At 43.5% G+C, this 13,414-nt stretch overlaps 1 protein-coding gene across 2 annotated transcripts in view; it reads left to right on the top strand.

Moving 5' to 3' along the window:
- Positions 1-1,437: 1,437 nt before the first annotated feature.
- Positions 1,438-13,414, top strand: part of SOCS5 (suppressor of cytokine signaling 5) — a 37,497-nt gene continuing 25,520 nt past the window's right edge. Inside the window, exon 1 of one of the 2 annotated variants that reach the window (XM_056488774.1) lies at positions 1,438-5,438. The gene's annotated coding sequence lies outside the window, so the exon portion shown is untranslated. Of the gene's footprint in view, positions 5,439-5,594; positions 5,736-13,414 lie in introns of those variants that run through there. The other variant, XM_056488773.1, reaches the window with a different exon arrangement.

Genomic DNA, 13,414 nt, shown 5'->3' with positions numbered 1-13,414 from the left:
CCTGAAGCTGTCCTGGAGCCTGGCTGTCCTTTTTCTGGCAGGAGGAGTCACTGTTAACACCTATGCAAAGTGGGGAGCCTGCAACCAAATCAGAAAGTTGATGTTTCAGCCTTGATGTTGTTGCTTTTTCAAAGTACCAAACAATGGAGAAAGGAGCATCACAGATGTTTTTATTTCATCCACCCAAATGATTCAGCTTCCAAAAAAATCAGAAAGGCTTCTAGGTCTTTTCCCCAGCTCAGTGGAGCAGGCAGAGGAAAGCAAAGGACTGAAGAAGAAAGCAAGTAACCAACCCTTTCTGAGCTCTTCCTCCACCACAGTGATTACACTGGGCTATCCTTATTTCATGCCCCTCTATTTCTAGTCATGTTCAGTTAACCCAGATTAAAAATACTTGGACCTGTATCATCCAGCTTGGTCCAGTCACTTTACCAGCCTTGCCTTTTCTTTGAAGGGCAGTCCCTGGCAAGGGCAGGTATGCTGGATGTTCAGGTCAACATTTCAAAAATATATTTTTCTTCTGATACCTGATGTTCTTACATTTTTAAGTGCAAACTTGCCTTCTATTTATTTAAGCAAGATAGAACTTTTGGTCCTGTAAAATTAACATGAGTCTGCTTGCAAACAACCAGATCACCGTGCTGTGATTTTACATGCAAGCAAAGCTGCCAGATGTCAGCAAAGGCAAAGCAGGGCAGCACTCAGGAGGTGAAGGTGTCCAGCAGGTTGGCCTGCTGATGAGGCTTCCTCCACTCTTAGTCTTGAAGCTGTGCCATGTTGGGATTATTTTTGTTAGATCAGACACCAGACAAGACCCTGCATTTGCTCTGCTGTTCCCAGGATTCACTTTTGCTTTGCAAAGGTCTCTGTCTCTATTGCAAATCCCTCTTGCCAAATCTTGTGTTTTATCTAGTACATGCTCATCAGGCTTTTGCTTCAAGGCATCCTTTGCTGACAGGATTTACTCACAGACACCAAGATTTCCTCAGCAGGATAATGAAAGTGCTTATTGTTTTACTCCTGCTCTCTTTCTTTGCTATTATATTAGGTTTTCTCTTATTAATTATTCTTCTCTGCCTGGCTGAAGGAGAGAGTGTTCATCCCACACTGAATGGAAAAAGCCTGGAAATAAGGAGGCAGCATCAAGTACTCGCACTTCTGATGACTGCTCTGATTCCCATGGGCAATCCTCTGGCTGTGTGTCACCATGGCGTAGAAAAAGTACCCTAGCACAGGAAGTTCCTACCACTGTAGCTGCACCTCAGTTCCACAGACACACAGATTTCTGGGCACAGATGCTAGATCTGTAGAGAAGGCTGCTTGCCACATCAGCCACAACTGAAAAGTGCTCTTTTGCCTTACTGAACTCCAGTTCAGTTTTACAACCCCTGACACTGAGGTTTGGCATGTGGCTGATGCTGTTAGAAGTGGGGGGAGAACATGTACATTGATTAACTTCATCAAACTTATTAAGTTCCACCTGGAATTAAAAAGTTTTATTTAAGATCTATGCCTGTATTTGCTCCCTCAGAATTGCTAGGCTGCAGAGAAGATAAACTCTGGAGAAGGAAGTGGGAGAGTGCTCGAGGCCAGAGCTGCAGAGGTTGCCAGGGTCAGATAATTTGCAACACAGAAGCAGGATCAGCCAGGGACACGTGGAGAAGCAGTGATCCAGCAGATCTGGACTAAGGAAACATGGCTGATGTGGCAGCTCGGGGCTGGTTGAAGCAACCACAGTGGCATAGCACGGAAAGTGGGCAGTGTCACCCAGGAGTGGCAGACTGAGGGCACTGTGCACAGCATGCCCCGCAGCGCTGCATTGTTGGCAGCACACACCCCAGGCTGGCGGCGTGCCTGGGAAATAAACACTGAGAGATGAAAGCAAGCCAATGTGGGAGGTAGCAGCCCGCTCAACTTTCCAGCCTCTGATCACCTTCTTCCAAGTGGTGTTTCCTCACAGCATCCCCTTGTCCTCCTACAATGCACAGATCATTGCCCTCCATCAGGAAAATTAATTGCCTTATGAAAGAAGGGGTTGCCCAAAAATTTCCCTAGGGAATTGTTTTTCATTCAAGGGTGTGTGCACACCCTGAGAAAGGAGGTGATCTGATTTCTTCCAACTCCAGCCTCATGGTTTGGAGCACCCACAACAGTCCATGGCTTTCTCATATCCTTCCCAGCCTTACTGACAGAGCTCTTCAGATACCTAACACATTAGTACAGAAAAACCACAGCAAGCTCCATCATGCTTTGACAGCTCAGAGTTGGTCCCTAACATCAATGCTTCCTCACAAAATCAAAGTATATCCTTCAGCTGTGTGGGTCAGGTTGGTGAAGCTCATGATAACCAGCAGCTGCACAGTCTCATCCTGCTGAGCTATGGTCACAGTCTAGCTCTGCTGGTACTAGGAATTCTTCTTCTTGTTTATAGCAAATGGCAGCCTATTTCCTTCTTTTCCTCCCCAGATCTTCAGAATGAAACAAGGCAGTTGTTTATGTCCCTCCACCCAGTGATCAGTTCTTTGCCTTAGTAGCAGACCACGTAGAATAGCAGGTGCTTTCCTTAGATGAAAAGTCTTAATCTGACAAAAGTGTTAACATTGAGAGGACCCACTCTACAAATATAAAGAGATTTAGCAAATCAGAGGGTTTATGTTACTAAAACTTTATAGATCTGCTAAGTTTTAGGTATTTAGCATAAAAATATTTGCTGCATACTGGAAATGAAAATGCTACCGTTGGCTACAGAATTAAAAAGTGAAACAGCCTATAAGTTGAAGTTAAAACTGACTTATGGAACTTTTATATGTGTGGAGTTGGTGTTGGATAACTGCAGAAAAGACTGTTGTGGTTTAACCCCTGGCTTCGTCCTCTTTATATCTTCCCTTCAGGTATTTATACACATCAATAAGATCCTACTCTAAGCCTTCTCTTCTCCAGCCAGAACAGCCCCATGTCCTCCAGTCCCTCTTCACAGGAGAGGTGCTCCTTAGTGACTCTCTGTTGAACTCTTTCCAGTAGTTTTGTTTCTCTCTTGTATTGGGAAGCTTAGCAGGTTCAGCCTCACCAGTGCTGAGGAGAGGGGCAGAATCAACTCCCTTGACCTGTTGGCAACACGCAGCCCTGGATGCTCTTATCCTCCTCTGCATCATGACTGTGTTGCTGGCTCCTGTTCAACTTGGTGCCCACCAGGACTCTCAGGTCCCTCTCACAAAGCTGGGACAGCCCCCTGCATGTACAGGTGCCTGGGGCTGCTGCTCCCCAAATGCAAGACTTTGCACTTCCCCATGTTGAACTGTTAACCAGATCCTGGCTATGCTGGCTCTATATTTATTTTGCCTGTTGTTGCTACGTGTTAGCACATTATTTCTTGCACTGTTTACGTAGGACTGCCAAGTGGCAATATTGCTGCATTTGTGCAGGGTGCACATGAATCCTTCATGAGTGCTATCCTGCTCTAGAAATGTAAGTTCACACATTCACACATCAATATCATCTTGAATGCAACTAACATCAATTATGTATGTTTCATTATATTTTTCATCTTCTTCCAAGCAGAATTGCTTATACAGTGTATTATTTAATCTTTTTTGCTTTTTGCTGGTAATGTATATGCTAGGCTGTGTTCTGTATGCTGAAGTATTTTAAGCTGTCTCTTCTTCAAGCTGATCCAGGTGGTTACCTCACACTGTCCTCACAGGGCAAGTGCTGCACCTTCCCCTGGACCACTTGGTGGCTTCCACTGAACTTATTTTAGCTTGTTGAGATTTTCCTTGCATTTTGGGACCCCAAACTGGACACACTATTCCACATGTAGCTGAGCAGTAATAATAATTTTCTTTGGCCTACTGGCTATGGTTCCAGTGGTATGACCTGGGATGCTCTTGGCCACCTTTGCTGCCAGGATACACTGCAGGCTCAAGGCCAAGCTGCTGTCCAACGAGACCCCACATCCTTTCCTGCAAAGCTGCTCCACAGCCCATCAGTCCCCACCCTGTACCGCTGCAGAGGCCTGCTCCTTCCAAAGTGCTGGACTTGCCAAATTTCCTTGTATTTGTCCTCCCTGAGTTTTACAGACTTCCTGTCAGGTCATTCCCCCAGCTGGTCTAGATCCATTTAAATGGCAGCTCTGTCCTTCAGCACTCGCTGTTCCTGCTTTAGCACCACTTGCAAACTTGTTGAGCATGTCAGGAAAATTAAGCCACAAACACCAGAGGTTTATGTCCAGAAAGGAGACAGAGGAGTCCTTTTACTTTATTCGAATAAAGGGAGAGGCTATGGGGCATTCCCATGGGATCTCAAACTTTTAGAGGATGCAGCCTCCTTTTTATCCTATTTTCCTGGCCACATTTCCCTCTCTTTCCCCATTGGCTGATGTACTTGAGAGGTACAGACTTCCCAGAACGCCTGATACCTGAGATTCCCCTCTAATGTATAACCCTTCCTTTTAATTTTTAATTCTTATGGAATTTATGTTTTTTCCCTATTGTTTCTTTCATCTTTCAATACCCGATTTCCTTTATCAGCAAACCTACACTTTCTTTATAAAGGCAAATATCTTTTTTTCCATTCATCAATCAGTGGAATCGTTCCTATTGTTTCTTTTCTCTCAGTGCCAGCATTATCTACCAGCAGACCCACAGCGTGTTTGTAAAGACAAATCCGTCATTCCTCTCAAGCACACACCCGTCTCCCCTCAGAAGTCTCCGGGGAAGATGTCAAAGAGAGCCGGCTCCTGCCATTCTCTGCTGGCTGCTGCCTTCCAGCAGACTAAACCCACGGACCCTTCCCTCCGAGCCTGGCATTTATGCATCTTTCCTCATCTAACTGTCCACTCTCTGCACTGCAGCGTCCCAGTGTGTCTGCCAGACACGGGAAGATGAGATGCGTTCTGTCACTTGGAATTCCAGCGGGCTTGTAGCGCTGCTACAGCAGCGAGCGATTCCTCTGCCCGCCGTGATCGGATGTTACTTCACCCGCACTTAGGCCAAGCCAAGGATTTGTTCCCCATTATACGGAGTAAGGAAACTGCTTCGAGTGGGGTATTACTCCCAACAATACCGTCGTGTTTCCAAGGGTCTCCACGCGCAAGCTTTTGCTGCTCCCTTCAGCGTGCAAGGAGCCGCCTGGCTCCCGCAGGCGCAGTGCCGGGGCGGTCCCTGCCTGTGCTGCATCCGGCCGCCTCGGGAGCTGTACTGGCAGCAGCCAGCTTCCTGCACCGCTCCGCCCCTGCTGCCGGGTGTCACGGGGAATTCCGGCTGCCGGCGGGGCGGGAGCTCCGCTCGGCCGCCCCTTCCCCGCGGCTCCTGCCGCCCGCCCCGCACGTCACTCCGCCCGCACCCAAGATGGCCGCCGGGCGGGCAGCCCGTTCCCGGCGCGGGCGTCGCGCCCGACTCCAAGATGGTGGTCAATGGAGGCCACCGGAGACAGCCTAGCGGGTCAGTGCGAGCGCCGCGGTCCGGTTGGCTGGGCGACGCCCCGCCCCCGCCTGCCCGCCTCTCCCATTGGCGCCGCGGGGGGCCAGGCCGGCTCTCATTGGCCGGCGAGGTGTCGCTCCCGGTGTCTCCGCTCCGGGGCCCGGGGAACTATTTTACATTGGGCGGAGGGAGGGAGGGGGCTCGGTCCGGTCGCTCCTGGAGCGGCACCGGCGGCGGGCCCGGGCCGGGGATGCTGCGGGCGCTGCCCCCGCCGGGACGGCGCTGAGGCGCCGCTGCCCCCGCCGGGACGGCGCAGCGGTAGGTGCTGCCTCCGGTCGGGGCGCGGGTGCGGCGGACGGGCGGGACCCGCCTGCGCCGCTCGCCCCCCGGCGGCCCCGCTGCCGCCCGCCGAGGCCGCGGCTCCGTGCGGGAGGGAGGCGGGAGCTGCCGCCCCGTCCCGGCCCGAGGGAGCCGGGGGAAGGGACGGCGGGGGCTCGGCGGTACCCGCGGCCGGGAGAAGGGCGCCGGGGGCGGGGGAGGCGGGGAGCGGTGTGGGGGGGCGGCTCCGGTCGGTCCCGGCCGCCCCGCTGAGGGTTCGCGGCGGAGCCCCGGGTGCGGGGCTCGAGGCTGCCCCGGCCGGCCGGGGTGACCGCTGTGGGCACCCGGGGTGGAGCGGGGCTGGTGCGGGAGCAGCGGGGTGGTCGGCGCTCTCCTGTGCCCGAGTTTGCACGCACGGTTTGCCCGTATGGAAATCAGCCTGGCAGAATTACCACTGAAGAGCCCTCGGGGCGCCCAGTCTCTGTTAACCCCTTCTGAGCAGGGGTTAAGCATCAGGCCGGCTTCCCTCGTGGGCGCTCATAAAAGTTTGCAAGTGGTCTTTATAAGCATCTGACTCGAAGTTATGAATGGTTTCTTGGAATTGTAGGAGCGGTAAATCGAGTTATTTCTGCTGTTGTTGTTAACTTGGTACTTCAGTACTTGCACTGAATCACAGTAGCTTAATCCCATGGAATACATTTCTGTCTCTGAATATTTATTTCATCAGGGTTGTGTATCATGCGGTGATGTGGTCTTATGAACCCAGCATGTACAATAGAATTTTTCCATTCCTTGAGTACTTACAGAATGCTCCCCTCTTTTATTTTTTTCTCCTCTCCTGGTCAAGCTTGTTGAAGTTTTCTGCACTGTTTCTGATTGTAAGCGATAAATTTTATGCTGTTCATCATGTGGCGCCATGTCCCATTCTGTGAAGTGTGATCCCACTAACCAATGATGCTTTTTCACTGGAGCTAACACCAGTATGGTTTGGGAATGTTACATCCATAGAAATCTTGAGGTGTGATCCATGCACCTCAAGACTTCGTGTCATGCAAGTTTATGCCATTAAAGGCTTCCTGCTGAGGATTTCATGTAGCTCAGAGCCTGAGCATAACCCCTGTTACCTTGAATATCCCCAGCTGATGAGTTTGCTGCAGTGAGACATTTGAAAGGAGGCAAGTTTCCAAGTTAGCAACCTCCTACTTCGTTCAGTTGTCAGTCTGTAAACCAAGCTACTCAAATGGACCTTGTATTGAAGCGATAGCCTTAGCAATAGAGTTCTGTCAGAACAGATCCAATTCTTTACTTTTTTGTACATAACTAAGTATGGCAGAGTGAATTACCTATACTTCTTGGGTGAATTATTTGTCAGTCCGAACTACAGAAAGGGAGAAAACAAACCAATTTTGTGGCCTGGTGGACTGAGCTGATGAAATCTGTTCTGATTTTCCAGTTGGTCTGAATGTCCTGCCTCTACTCTGGTTTTCAGGATTGCATTACCAATACAAATCAGGTGGTGAATTCAGACAGTTGGATAGCAGTAGCTTGGCATGACTTCACGTAGATGAGAGCATTGGAGGAGTAGCTGGATTAGTCAATGGCTGGATTGAAGGACAATCTACAATTTTACTTCTATTGCTCTTGTAATGATGGCAGGTACATCTAAGAAAGAGGGAGCAAATGGAAGAAAGTAGAAAACAACTGTGTTCTAGCAGAAAGGTTTTTTGGTTTTTTTTTTTTTTTAAATCTTCTTTGAAATGTGTGAAACCTGTCACTCTGCAGCAAGGTTCTAGAGAGATGACTGACTGTTCTTCAAATTAGATGTTTCTGTGATGAACTTATAACCCGAGATGGTATAACATGCATTTTTGGAGCTCATTCATTATCTTTAGAGATGGATTTTTTTGTCTAATCAAACAATAGTGATCGTTTTTGTTAATGGTTGTAAAGCACCTTGTCCTGTGATAGCTTCCTGCAAAGTAGCTCAATTTTTGATAGATACTTCATGGATTCAGGTTACTCCATGTAACTTCTGTACAGCAATTTTATCTATTCTTAAAATTTAGTTTAAGTGGTGATATTTTATTTATTGCTGCAATGAAAACATAAAACATAAAATCTAAACAGGATACCTCTTTGTTTACTAAATTGTGCATTCCTGACTTTGTAGATGAAAGAACTTTTGATGTAAAGGCTCCATTATAAACTCCTAAAATACTGTTTTTTCCCCAAAGTATTAGAATAGGTTGGCTAGCTAAATAATTCTTGAATAACTGTCTACATTAGGCTGATTTCCTTGCCTTGTTTCCCCAAGAGCTGGGCTTTGTAATTTCAGCCTTAGGGGGAAATTAGTTTTACCTTGTGGTATTTGTGCCTAGAGGCTTCGGGGAGGCACAAGGTTTCATTGTGTGGAGCAGCATGCAGTGCCTCCCCTCCATCTAATCATGGCCTGCACTGTACTGACAAGACAAGCCCTCTGTGTTCCAAGGATATCCACCTAGTTTAAAAAAACACATTTTCATTTGTGTGGTTTGAGGTCTGAAGGATGATCAGCTTTTCTGTTATGTTGACCTATGCATTAGTTTGAAACAAGCATGCAATTGCTCCATTAAATAAGAAGTGCCCTGGAGTGATATGTATTTGCGTGGTTTGATTGTTGGACAGCTTATTTTGATCTTTGAGCTATATCTAGTTAAAATGTTGTATTTAAAATTTAGTAAATGTATGCTATACCTTCTGGAGCCCTTATACTTTGTCAGCTTGATAAATTAACTTTGACACACTGAATATTTTTCACCAGCTAACGTAGCTGTTAGTTAAGTTAAATAAAGGAGAAGAGCCCACATGCTCTCTCCATGCATACAGCTGGACGTTTCTGTTAAATTTTTCAACAAAAATGAAATTTTGATTGGTTCTTAAAGCTTCATGAATACACTAATTGGTGAATCATCTAATGTGCAGTTTAGTTTCAGGAAATATGAAATGGCTCACTAACTTTGTAGTTACAAGATTATGCAGACCTTCTGAAAATTTCAGTAAGAAAATGTGTGCAGTGGTGGTGGTTGATATTTTTGGCTGCGAGAGAGGTTGGCTAAAACTCAATGCAGTTATGCATAGTCTGCACTAGTTTATATGGTAGGAACTCACTTGAAGAATTATCTGGAAGGAAGAAAGAATAATTTCACAGGTTTATCTGCTCTTGGGACCTTATCCAGAATTTGCTGAAGAAGTGTGCAGTCAGGAACCTCTTCTGGCTCTGTAACGAGTCCTAAACATAGTTGCTTTTTACCCTCTGTTTTTACAGTGCCGTGGTTGTTGAATTCTTCAGCCTTAATGTTGGACAGCTGCAAAACATTTAAAGCCTATCTTTGAAAGATTGGGATAAGAAGGAGGGGGAGATGGAGGCTAGCCCAGATAAGTAATGCTTCTTGAGGACTCTGAAGTATTTTCTTTATGTAGCCCTATAAAGTGTGTTCAGGGCTAGCTGGAGACTACTTGATTATTTGCATTATCAGCTGATGTATTTAAACCATTACTTCTTCCTTGTGAAAGTTTGAATCTTTATAGTAGTTGAGGAATCAAAGAAGTCAGGAATTTGGTTTTCTTTTTGTTGCAGCAGAATAAGAGCAATTTCAGCACAGTACTTAACTACTCTGTGTAAACTCAAGGTTTTTACAACAAATATTTTCACTGCTGTTGAAGGTGCATGGAACATTCCTTAAGATACTATTGTACTGCAATACATATTACAATACCTATGGTGAGCACCAGTTTGTGAGAGGCAGAAGCTTTATAAGTGCTTCAGTGATTTCTGACTGAAACACATTTACAGAGGTGAAATTTGAAGTATTGCTTAAAAATTGAGTAGGAACAATCAAAAATAGTTTTTCTGCAGTACTAAATCTGATAACATTTTTGTTCCTTCCTCAGTAGAATGAATTCTAATAGTAATTCAACAGTCAGCCTGGCTCCCAAATGAAATAATTTGGGCCTCATTGCTCAAGACTCAAATGTCAATCATAGGATTAAGAATTATAATTCTGGGATGAAAAATGTCTGGCACTTACTACCTAATATTCCCGTTAGGCTAGAAGAGACTCAAGGACTGCAGTTGAATGAATTAGGCTTGATCAAGACTGTGATAAAAATTGATCAAGGTAATTTCCTAGCCTTTTTGGCCTCTAATATCAAAAATTTAGCTTGTAGTGGTTGCTTATGCCAGTTTGACTTAATTTTCTGCATGGAATTTGCCTAGCTAAGGATGAATGTGTTTAATGGGGCAGACCCTGTTTCTTGAAAAGAGCTTGAAAAGGAAACTTCCACTTCCAAGATATCTCTGATTTCTGATGCTTAGAATTTCATCTGCTTAGGTACATCTGTTTTTATAACAAACTATATACTCTTCCACTGTAGCTTGGTTTTGCAATAAGAAGTGTGCAGCACTGTTTGATTTACTGACTGATTTGCTTGTGGAAAAAGTACCTATTACTAAACTTTGGTTTTGGGGAGCTTTTACGTTTGGCATTTGTGAAGAAGGAGATATTTTAATCATTCCACTAGTGCACTAAGATCTTTTATTCTTCTGAAGTAGCACATGGATAAAGTGAATTAATTTTGGACTGCAAATTATCTTCAGTTGGCTTGTATCTTTGTATGATGAATTTTGTGAAGCAACACTGCAGTTGATGCTTTGTTTTCTTAAGTCTTTAATTTTCCCATTCCTGTTGGAGAATAGTGAATTAAGTATTTTTTTTAAAAACATATGTTAAATCACACTTGGAAAATAGAAGTCAAGTATACAAAAAGCATTTTTAAACAGTTTTGTAGTTTATTAGTTCAGAACTGCAGGATGCATAGTTAACTCATCAGTTTTCTCAAAATATTTTTTTTTAAATTTAAAATTTGCTCAGTGAGTTAAAATTTCTATTCAGTTGTAATGTTTTGGACTTGGTAGATATGATTTCTCATTCATTAGTCTTGTAGCTTGGAAGAGGAAAATAATTATTTTTAAGCTGTCAAAGAGTTGTGGTGGCAAAATTATTAGCAGTTAAGATTGAGAGGTCTGGCCAAGAGGTTATCTGTCCTCAAGAACATTCCTTTTAACCAAAAGCTAGCAGTCAGGTTGTTTCCAACTTTGCACCTCAGAGAACATAATACCAGACCATCTCTTAGGCTCCACCAAAAGTCATCTACATACTGTCACATTATTTACTGCCTGAATCCTCATTAGAATTGTGCCTGTTTAGCAGCAGACTTGAGTCCATCCCTCCCAGGGGAGGGTACCTGGCTTTGTTGACATTGATATGATTGCTTTTCCTTGCCTTTTTTCTGAAACAGTGTACGGTTTGGGTTTCTGCAGTTGCTTGGCAGAGAACCAGGAAAGATGCTTTCAATGTTCTCTCATTGTAATCACAGTTAATAAACCTTCTGTTTGACCTGTCTTAAATTGTGCCCATGTTATTACACATTTGTAGTCCCCAGATTCTCTGACACAGTTTCTCCATTTTTATTCAACTGGTTCATTTAATCCACACTGTTCTAATGTCTTTTTTCTTCTGGGTTAGTTGGTAGTGAGTTGCTAAGGGAGACTGACTGTGGGGTGTGTGACAGGACATGGGGGTACAGAGGGGTGATGGTGTTATGTTGTCCCTTCAAACTGCAGTGGCTTGTTCTCTCTTAAGTCTGGCTTGTCCAGCCACACTCTTAATGTAGGAAGCCTCTCTTGAATCCAGTGAGTGAAGTTTCTGCTGCCAAGATCTCACTGGGTATTTCAGCAGGTTCTTGCCAGCAGTTTAACTCATTTGGACATTTGACATTATTTAAAACTTTGGCAGCAAACCTGATCTTCTTTGATTTTTGCTTTAATTTTATTTGTCCATAGTACATTGAGATCTTAATGCAGATTGTCACAATGATGGTAGATTGGAATATAAATCAGATTTAAAGTTTCAGTATCAAACCAGCTTTATCTTCAAAAATGTGTGTGGTTTATCTAATGAAGCAATTCCTCATATTGTTCTTGAGATTAGATCAACTTATTTATGGAAGTGAGAACTTTGACATCAGTAGCTGTGGTTCTTAACACATGTAAAACAGATTATTTGTCATAGTTTAATTTTAAATTATGAGATTGAAAATACTGATTGTATAGTATATTGTGGATAATGCAAAAGTACTACTTCTGGTTTAAAAATATCAGGACTGTGTTAAAAAATAGTTCACCTGTTCTTGTATTCTCTGCTGAGCAGCATGTATTGGCCAGACAGGTTTTTTATTAGGATGGTCAGGGCTATTCTTATGTTACATCCCATTACTGTATTTCAGGAGTGTGTCGTCTGCCTGTTAGTATTTGCTGACATGATTAACATATAGCCTGGTTTGGCAATTAACAAATTCTGTCCCATCTGGATTATGACATTGTAATTGTTGGTTTCTTTCCATAACTTAGTTCTCTTTAGTTGAGAATGTTTGAAATGGTCTTTTTCAGAAAATCTGGCTTTATACTTGACACTTAGTATAATGTGCACTGGTAAAGTTGTAGAAATACTGATTTTTAAATTTTTTTTTTAACCCTTATTCACTTAATCTGTTCAAGAAAGAAAACTCATTTCTTGTTCTTTATGAGAAAGATAAATCAGCAATTAGTCTTCCAGTATGACAATTCCAAAATAAATTCTCTTAGGTCTTCCGTGGTTCTTTCATGTTTCAGTTAAATTATTTCCAAGTTCAATTAATCTACACAGTAGTCTATATTATAGAGGTATTTTTATTGAATTGTATTCTAGCAAAATTTATTTTAATAAACACACAGACTCTTTCAGATTGACCTGATGATCTCCTGTTTCCCTTTACTGGAACTAAAAAGATAAAATCTGGGAATCAGTCAGAAGTTTTAAATTTTTGTAATACTGAAATATTTGTCCTGTGAGAATCGAGAAAGCTCTTGTGCCTCAAGACTCTGTTGTTGCCCAGTATCAGTTGTCATGTGCAGATGATATGGTTTTGTTTTCTCAAATTCCTTGGGGTCTGAAGCATTTGTTAGAGGATTTAGCATTTTTGTCGGTAGAATTGTTAGCCCCCATGTGCATTCAATATGGTTTTGTTCTCTCAAACTCCTTTAGGAGTGAAGTGTCTGTTAAAGGAATTTCAGTGTTTTTGTCACAATGATTGTGACTAGCATTCAAAACTATCAAGTAATTGCACTCATCTATAGCTCAGAGTTGCTTATGTGGGTGACTGATGAGCACTGCATTGGACAAATTTTTTGTTTTGATATTTGTCCAATAATAAACGAGGTTTGGTGCCTTAAGGTCCAGACCCAGACCTGTAGAGCAGCTAGTCTCTGAACTAGTAGTAGGCTTCTTGTATCTTAGATCAAGGTTTGTACTTATATTCAGTATGGGACTAGTTTTGGAAAAGCATTGTGTTCTATAGTTTTGTATAATTCGGGAAAAATGGACTTTTTGTTGATTGAACTTAGACTTGCTTTCAGATCAGAAGCTGGTTTCTAGGGGCTAAATCTTCAGCAGCCTGAAAGTTTGAAATGTCCTTGCTTTTTAAATATTGTTTGGCTTGTTCCTTCCCTGCATTTGATGATCACTATTGTATTTTTTGGTGACTGATGTTTAGCTTTTTTCACAACTAGTTTAGGTCAGAATTTTAAGAATAGAAAAAAATAA

This window comes from Oenanthe melanoleuca, chromosome 3 (assembly GCF_029582105.1).
Source record: "Oenanthe melanoleuca isolate GR-GAL-2019-014 chromosome 3, OMel1.0, whole genome shotgun sequence".
Classification (NCBI taxonomy): domain Eukaryota; kingdom Metazoa; phylum Chordata; class Aves; order Passeriformes; family Muscicapidae; genus Oenanthe; species Oenanthe melanoleuca.
The sequence above is the reverse complement of the archived record's forward strand: the minus strand, read 5'-3'. Positions and strand labels throughout refer to the sequence as shown.